The sequence below is a fragment of the Peromyscus leucopus genome, chromosome 12, assembly GCF_004664715.2.
Source record: "Peromyscus leucopus breed LL Stock chromosome 12, UCI_PerLeu_2.1, whole genome shotgun sequence".
NCBI classification, from domain to species: Eukaryota; Metazoa; Chordata; class Mammalia; order Rodentia; family Cricetidae; genus Peromyscus; species Peromyscus leucopus.
Window position 1 is genome coordinate 71,247,293 of NC_051073.1, and position 8,939 is coordinate 71,256,231.

Genomic DNA, 8,939 nt, shown 5'->3' on the forward strand with positions numbered 1-8,939 from the left:
CTGTCTGAATACACCAAAGCCAGTTCACCAAAGTGGCTATGCAGCTGATCCCAGCTCAAATTATTAACCAAGAAATAGTGGGGCAATAATTATGTTACACCACTCAGTGTCACACTGGTTTGTTACACAGAAAATGCCAACTGATGTAGCCAGTGCATGCCATCGAATGCCCTTCAGTTTGGTGAAATTGTCCCGGTCATTAGCAAGCTCCCTGGACTTTTAAAAGAGAGTCTGGAATGAAAAGGGTCATTATAAGGCTTTGGACACAAACTCAACCACAGAAAAAGTGTAGAAGGCTGGAGTTTTCACAGAAGCCATTTTGACTATTTTTGTAAGGGTAATACTACTTTATGTATGCTTTAGACTTACAAATAACATGCTTTTTAATGTGATTCATAATAATCTCTACATTTATTGTCCACTTTATAGTTTACCAAGTACTTTCAAACACAAGGTCACATATGGTTTGGAATTTAAAATCATTAGAACTGGTCATTACTGCCAGAAAAGGTCCCACAGAGTTGAGCAGCCAAGATGTGTGACTTTACAGATAAAATGACACAACAGAATTCAAGGAGGCCCACCAGACAGAACAAGCAAAGGCCTGTACCTGTACCGTAAATGTGGGGACGTGATGAAAGCCTTGGGCCAGAACCCTACCAACACTGAGGTGCTCAAGGTCCTGGGGAACCCCAAGAGTGATGACATGAATGTGGGGGTGCTAGACTCTGATCACTTCCTGCCCATGCTACAGACTATGGCCAAGAAGAAGGCCTAGGGAAGTCATGAGGATTATGTTGAAGGCCTTCGTGTATTTGAGAAGGAAGGGGGCTATACCATCATGGGTGTTGAAATCCACCATGTCCTTGCTGCATTGGGTGAGAAGATGGCAGAGGAAGAAGTAGAGAGGCTGGTGGCAGGGCAGGAGGATGGTAATGACTGTATCAACTATGAAAAGCTTGTCGTCGTCGTCGTCGTCGTCGGGATGGAGCTGAATGGCTGAGGACATTTCCGTATCCTGAACCTGTGACTTGCTCTGTGTGAGATTTCTGTCACCCCAGAGGCTTCCTAGGCTCCTTGCCCATCTGGTCTCTTTTGGATGATGTTTGCATTCACCAGGCAAATTTGCTCTCTTTGCCCACAAACAAACAAACAAACAAACAAACAAACAAATTGTTAGAGCTCAGCTCTCAGATCAGATGTTTCCCAAGTTGCCATCACAGATCTTAGGGCCATTACCCCAACTCTCTGTTATCTGTTTTTAAATTGAGATTTCATTTGAAAAATGTGTGAGATGGTAACCTATGCAACTCAAACTATTCATTCACGGAAACTACAACAGTACTGGAACTAATACAGCAACCTGCCTTCCACACACATATGAAAGCAGGTTTTGTACTTAATTGCTAGCTCTCAACACCCACCACAGTCTCTACTTCCTTCTGGTTGGGGAACCTTGGTTTGGGATCAGTCAGCCTGCCAATGCCCTAACATCGGCCTATGAAGTCTAACCCAGATCTTCAACCTTGACAATGATGTTAGGGAACTTATAACTCTGTTAAAGCTTAAGCTACAGGTAGATTTTATATATATATATATTATATATATATATATATATTATATATATATATATATATATATATATATATATATATATATATATATATTGCCCACTTGTTGCCATGGCCACCATAAACAGATTCCTAGTTAATTTTAGAGAGTGAAATGGTCTATGTTTTGATATTCTTATATAAATCTTTATGCACTAGTATTAAAAAAGCATTGGCTTCCTTCCATCAGAAACTCACAGAAGAGAGACAAGTTTGTCCTTGTAACTCCAGAGGGATAGAAATAAACTCAAAAGCTAGAGGTAGCTGAAGGCAGAGGAGAGCTTGAGTAAAAACAGTATCGATACTCTAATCATTATACGGCTGGTAGCTGCGTTTGGGGTTGAGACACTTGCACTTGCTGCTTTTGCAGAGGGTCCAGGTTTGGTGCCTTGTACCTACAAAGCTGCCTGTGACTAACTCCCAAGACAGGACATGCACTTCTAGACGCGGAGAGGATGTGTGTGCGCGCGCGCGCACACACACACACACACACACACACACACACACACACACACACTAAAATAACCGAAATAAATCTTTTTAAAATGGTACAGACTGGATTCCTGACTAGTTAGGGCCTTAGGAAGTTTTCAAAAGTTTATGTTTGAACTCAGATATCATTTTTACTAACCCAAAGCAAAAAATAAAAATAAAAAAAATATATAAAAAAATAAAAAGGAGGCCTCTCTCAACAGCAACACTTAGAACTCCTCATTCAGGGTTCTAGAGCACAAAGCAGTTTGCCCAGTTAGCCTGGCACCCATAACTCCTCAGTCCTTCATCTATGCAAACACCTTACCAGAAATAAATAGTCCAGCCTGCAAAGGTCTTGGCTGTTTTTGTGAGAATGCCCTCCATACTGAGGGAACAGACTCTAATCCAAGGAATAAACAAACCCAGTTGGTTGGCCTGATTCAGTTCACAGAGAGGCAACAAGATGTAATGGGCGGAGCCGAAAAACAAAGCGACATTAAGTGACATTTCCCTACTTCCTTGAGTTTCTGTCAGGCATGGGGCTCGGAGTTTTACCGAAAGTATTTCTTTCTTCCTCAAGACAATTAGGTAAACAATGGGATCCACCCTACTTACCTCCCACACAGGTAAAGTGAAGTTTGTAGGTTACCGGGTCCAACACTCCATTTCTGAAGGGGTGACCTAGCTCGAAGTCTGTCCTAGTACTCTAGCACTCACAAAAGAAGGTTTAGGCAGCAGGATGCATTTCTTTACTAAAGTTTAAAAGAATGCTGATTTAGTGTTTTCTCCAGCTACTTAATTTGTATCATCTGGGCAACAGCTCCCATCCCCCTCCCCTCAGGGAGTCCCGGAGGAAAAGAGCGCAATTCTGATTTCCAAAGCTCACCCGCCTGGCCAGATGCGCGCCTCTGCTCAGCACCGTACTTACTTACCGTGACACAGGAATTTAGACTATTTACTTTCTTAGACCCTATTTCTAGCTCGAAAAATTTGCATGGGCTCCGTCAAAGGAAGCACTCATTACCTGAGAGATGCGTGTTAAGGGATTTCTTTCAATGGCAGAGAATCCCTATCTCCTTGGGTTTTATTTTTAAGTTCTTTCTGTTCTGTTCACGTGCATTTTTTGGTATGATTAGAAGGTGTTAGAACTGGGGGTGGGGGGCTTTATTCCCGGGGTGTTTTTGGCATAAGCAAGAACTGCTGTGAGAGCTTCCCCCACACACAGGAGCGTCACAGACACCTCTCAGAGGGTGTGAGCAGAGCCCTCCTCAGGCTTTGCTGAGAAGGCAGCAGCCTGCCACGTGGGGCTGGAGGTGATAGGGAAGGTGATGGGAGCCAGCTGGAAAGAGCACAGTGTTAGGAGGCATCATGAGATTCCATTCCAGAGTGGACCCAAAGTCATGGTGCGGGGTGTGGTCCTCTTGGCCCACTCAGACACAGGCGATGGGACTGACAGCGGACGTCTTAGGACCGTGTAACATCGTTCATTGGTTGGGAGTCTTCAGTCCTTTGGAACTAGATGTGAAGCCATCTCTTCTGCGGGTACTTGGTTCCTCGTCCGTCCTCTTGGACTCTGTCTGTGAATTAGCTTCCCAGTAGACTGACTCAAGATTCCAACCCTGGGACCAGAATAAGTTTTTTCTGTTTATATAAAAGCACATTCCTTGAGAAGGTGCAGAGTCACCTGGAAAGCACTCAAATAAAATGACTGTGGGGGAGATTATGTACTCACCTCGAGCACAGGGCTGACTGTCCCTCACACACAAGCCAACAATGGACCTAGACTTCAGAACTTAGTCTCCAGGAGTCCAGGGGCCAGTGGTCGACTCAGTCTTTCCCACTGGGTTCAACCCAAGGCTTCAGCCTGAAAGCTTTTGATGACAGCAGAGCCAGAAGCATGTGTGTGTGTGTGTGTGTGTGTGTGTGTGTGTGTGTGTGTGTGTGTGATTCTTGTGTATATAAAGCCCATTTGTCTAGAACATTCTAAAGGATAAATCATCTCCTTTCAGGATCATTGGCTGCAAGACTCCGGTTATCTCATCCAAAGGGGGATATTAGAGTTCACTTATAAGTCCAAGAGAATAAACTTATACAGGAGACAGATATCTGCCGTCAAGGTCATATGTCAGGAGCAGTTTGGTCTATTATAGCTGCTTTGAACTTCAATTGTCTTACTATTTGATCCCTAACCCTCACTCACTAAAGAGCCAAAGTCCTGGAATACAATTGGTCAAGCTCAATCTGTGTGGTTCAAGCCTGGCTTTTTCTTCTAAAGAGAAGAAAAATCATTAACTTTTGTCAGTGGACATCTAGTACATATATGTGGCTTCCTGTTTTATACCTGAACGGTACCTTCTAACAACTCACTCCTGTCCTCTAGAGGAGAACACAATTATAAGATTACTTTGCAAAAGTGAACAAACTCTACCATCAAATCCAGTTGCAACTTCCAGCTGCTTAATTTTGTGTATAGCTGTGTACTTCCAAAATCTTCACTAAAGCCTTCCAGTATCGCTTAATGAACTTTTTAATTGGCTCTTTAAAATAGTAGTGCAATCAGCCTCCTCATTTGATTCATGAACAAAAATCTCCAGAAAGGCTGAAAGGGAAAGTATGAATCATCATTTAAAGAGATGCTTTTTAACTGTGCCATAAGACAAACAGGCACATTAATCATTGTGTACTCCAGGGCATGCTACATACCTATATGGTGGAAAATGAGTAGAATCCTATCTCACCAGAGACAATAAAGGTTTGAGCCTCACATACAAGGTGACATTCTGTTTTTAGAAATGCCCACTTCTGAGAATAATGAGTCTGAGGCTTGTTACGGGCCTTCAAGGGCCTGCATGTCTACAAAAGTGACTTCTGGTTCTATGTAACAAGTGTGACATAAAAATGAGGCAACAGCCTTGGTTATGTGGGGGAAGTCTTTCAGCATATACCTGCTTGAAGGACCTCCATCATTATGGAGTGAAGACAATTTGAAGGGATCACATAGGTGCAGACGTGGACTTTCTGAGTCCTATGTTCTCTTTATTTTGCTATTGTGGGAAACGAAGGCTATTATGTGAAAGATGAGTGGGTTTCTTCAGAATGAAGACCATGTGATTCACCACTGGACCTTTGCTATTCACCCCCACCCACTTTGGGTGGTTATTTGCTCAAGGGTATAGGTCTGATCTCACTGGTCCTCCTCCAGATCATATTGGCCTAACACATACAGTCTTCTCAATACGTATTTGCTAAACGAATGGATTGTGAGACTCAACACGGGAGGCACAGCAATCCTTCTGGTCCAGGAAGAATTATCCTCATTCACTTCAGCTTCACTATGAAATTAAGAGGCCAGATATGAGCTACATAGTGAGTGTAAATAGGTTTCAACTTACAGATATTATGCACTTAGTCTCATTTTGGGGGGGCTCTGCATTCAGATACTGTCTTTGGCCAGATTGTATAATCCTAGTATGAGTAAGCAAGATCCTGCCTCATACAAAAGAGACTGGAACTCTGAAAATTTTTACATCTGATGATCTATATGCCCAGTTCACACATAGGTTGCTGTAGCTATAATTTTTCATGGAATGAAGAAGAAATAATGTGCGAAAGAAAACCTTAATAGCATGCAAAAGATGTGAGTCATCATCACCCTCCTTTTATCTAGGTAGACTCTTACCCCCACCCCCCACCCCGCCCGCCCAGGCAATTCCCTAGAAAAATCTTGCTTCTCAAGTGTTGAGGTGAAATCAAAGCGAAGAGGCTGTGGTGTACCTGGCATGCCAGATGCAGTCGGGAGGAGCCCACGTCTTTGACTGATAAAGAACCATTTCAGATGCTTGTTTGGGATACAGGCTCTGAGCCCCGCCCTAGAATAAATGACTCAAGACCTCAAGACTGAGACTTGGAAGAAACATTTATACTAAAAAAAAATTTCCAAGATGCTTCTGATACCATGCCAAGAATGGCAAGCACTGTTTTTAGTGGCTGAATCATAGTCCCCAAAGCATCCAAACGGGGTGAAGTGGATGAAATAAGACACCAGGAACAAATGTAAGTGCCTCAACCGAACAACAGCAGGAGTCAGGGAGACGGAGGCTGATCGCTCTGTAGAGTGAGGTTGCAGTCTCTCAGCATGAACTGGGTCTGAGATGCAGCCCACCAAAACAGCTGTGGTCGTGATGGGCTGAGTTCATGGCAACATGGTTTTCAGAGCAAGAGAGATCAGCCTTCCCTAGTCTGCCTTCTCAGGAGACAACTAGGGTATGTTCTCATTTAATATATCAGTTAGTATTTGGGGTAGTAGTATGGAGTAATCAGTGGTAGTCACAATCATTTTAGCAGAGTCTATCATTGGTAAGTTTCCTCTGCACAACATTTTCCTAACCCCAAAGAAGACCTTTTATTATCTACATATGGAATGAGGCTTGGTGGTGAATGTACAACTCATATGTGGTTGTTTATCCCCTGAGCATCACATCCTGCTTGGAGAACATATGGCAAGATAGTTGAAAATCATGTCATCAGAAGTGCTAGTGGCCTTTATCCTGAGGCAGAGTGAGTGGCTATGTCTGTTATTACCAAAGGCCTGGCGTTTCTTGGAGAGAAAGGCAAGCATTGGTGAGCAAGCCCTCAGAGGACAGAACTGGACCAGTGGTAAAGGTTACAGAGACACAGACCTTTGGATCACACCAACCCAAGATATTTCTTCCAAATCAACATATGAGCTACACAGTGGGTGTAAATAGGTTTCAACTTACAGATATTATGTACTTAGTCTCATTTGGGGGGGGGGGGCTCTGCATTCAGATACTGTCTTTGGCCAGATTGTATACTCCTAGTATGAGTAAGCAAGATCCTGCCTTATACAAAAGGGACTGGAACTTTGAAAATTTTTACATCTGATGATCTATATGCCCAGTTCACACATAGGTTGCTGTAGCTATAATTTTTTCATGGAATGAAGATAAAGAGAGGGCAGTCTCCAGGGAGTCTGGGAGTCTGTTGACTAGGAACGCTTAAGAACATCTTGAGTGGGTGACCTCAGAGGTCCTGGAAGGAACTGGGCTCTTATGAAGCTTGGCCTGTATAGCGTTGTACTGAGTACGGTGGCTGGGATGAGCTGTCATGTGGACAAGGATGACTGTCTCGGGCTTGGGCAACTCCTTCTCTATACCTAGAGCGCCAACAGCTTCACTCTTGACCTTTGACTTTTACTGGAAAGTCTCATACCTCACCTTGAGTTAGGCCATTAGGAGCAGTTTGATTCCTTTCTGCTGGTCAGAAGCAGACCCACCTTTGACACTGCTTCTATGAGCCCGGATTTAGTCATCTAACTGCAGATATCCAGCACCCACTTAGGGCACTCAGCCCACCTGGCAACCGTGTAGAGAGCAAAAGAAACGATGACCTATGTGATTTCAATCATAAACATTAAATACTGGGGTTAGACAAGCCTCTCAGCCACATTCCATCTCTCGTGCTCTTTCATTTCCCTGAGGAGTGATTGCCTAAGATCATGGTGAGGTATGCCATCATGGAGCCTGCATGCCTCAGTGTGATGTCTCTTGGGTTAGACGTTTCATCTCCTGTTTCTCACCAAAGGTCTGTTCTTTCTGTCTGTTCCTCAAGGGAAAATATTGACTGTCTTGGGAGTCAGAGAGGCGGGAGCTGAGCTCACAGAGCTCTCCTGCCGCTTCATAGTGCCGCCTTCTCTGAGAGCCTGTCCCCGGGATCATGTCCAGCACGGCGACAGCTCTGTGGAAAGACAGCTGTAAACCCACAGTACAGCTGAGGAGCTTGATCAGCTGTGCCTGAGGTCTATAAATGAACACACTGAACACCATCCTGGGTAATTCTACATGTTAATCCCTCTGTGCGATATTTTCATGTGGGCATTGTGTACTCAAAACCAGAGTTAGTCTCATGGTTGGAAAAAAGAATTTAGAGTACAATAGAATTTATTCTACCCCCCCCCCCCCCCCCGTGTGTGTGTGTGTGTGTGTGTGTGTGTGTGTGTGTGTGTGTGTGTGTAGAGGAATGCATGCATGTGCAGAGGCCACAGGAAGACATCAGGTGTCCTGTTCTGTCACTTTCTGCTTAATTCCCTTAAGAAAGGGTCTCTCACTGAACCTGGAGCTAGACTGACCTCCGGCAAACCCCGCAGAGTGCTCCGGTTATAGGGTGCAGCTAGGGATGCTGGTGATTCAAACTCAATTACTCACGTGTGTGCAGTAAGATTGTTCTTATCTGCGGAGCCATCACCCCAGTCGAAATTTGTCCTTTTAGATGACATGAAACACTAAGTGCAAACTGGTAGTCTTCTCTTCACCTCCCATCTTTCCAGCCCACCCCCTCGGTTTCCGTTCTTTTCTCCTGAATCTCCCAACTCAAGGCTGCAGGAGTTTACTGACTGAAGAAAGAAACTGCTCCTTTCTGAGCTCGCCCATGCAGCTCTTACTCAAGGGTGCTCTCTCTCTCTCCTGCCTCTCAGCTCCTTTGCTGAACCAGGATCAGAACTGGGTCGCCGGACATTGTTTCTTTTGAGAGCCTCTATGCACAGCGAGCCCAGAATCCTTGCTAAGTCTGAGGCGTGCACCCATTTGCTAGGAAGGACTACTCTTGCAAGACCCAGCCGGCATTTGCTGTCACAAGCACCAGAGGTTACCCGAGTGCCTGTTTATCCTGTGTCAAAATTCTTCTTGTGATGGCTCACCACTTCAAGAAATTTTCCTTTCTTTCCTGGAATTTTCCACAGGATACTCTACCCAAAAGGTGAAATTTTCTTCTGCGGAAACATAAATATGCCACTTACAAATTTAAAAAAATGTCGTGAGTGCCACTTTCAGAAGGAAA

At 44.2% G+C, this 8,939-nt stretch overlaps 1 pseudogene; it reads left to right on the plus strand.

The window, feature by feature from the left end:
• Window positions 1-534: 534 nt before the first annotated feature.
• LOC114697124 lies at window positions 535-1,418 on the plus strand (annotated as a pseudogene).
• Window positions 1,419-8,939: the final 7,521 nt, after the last annotated feature.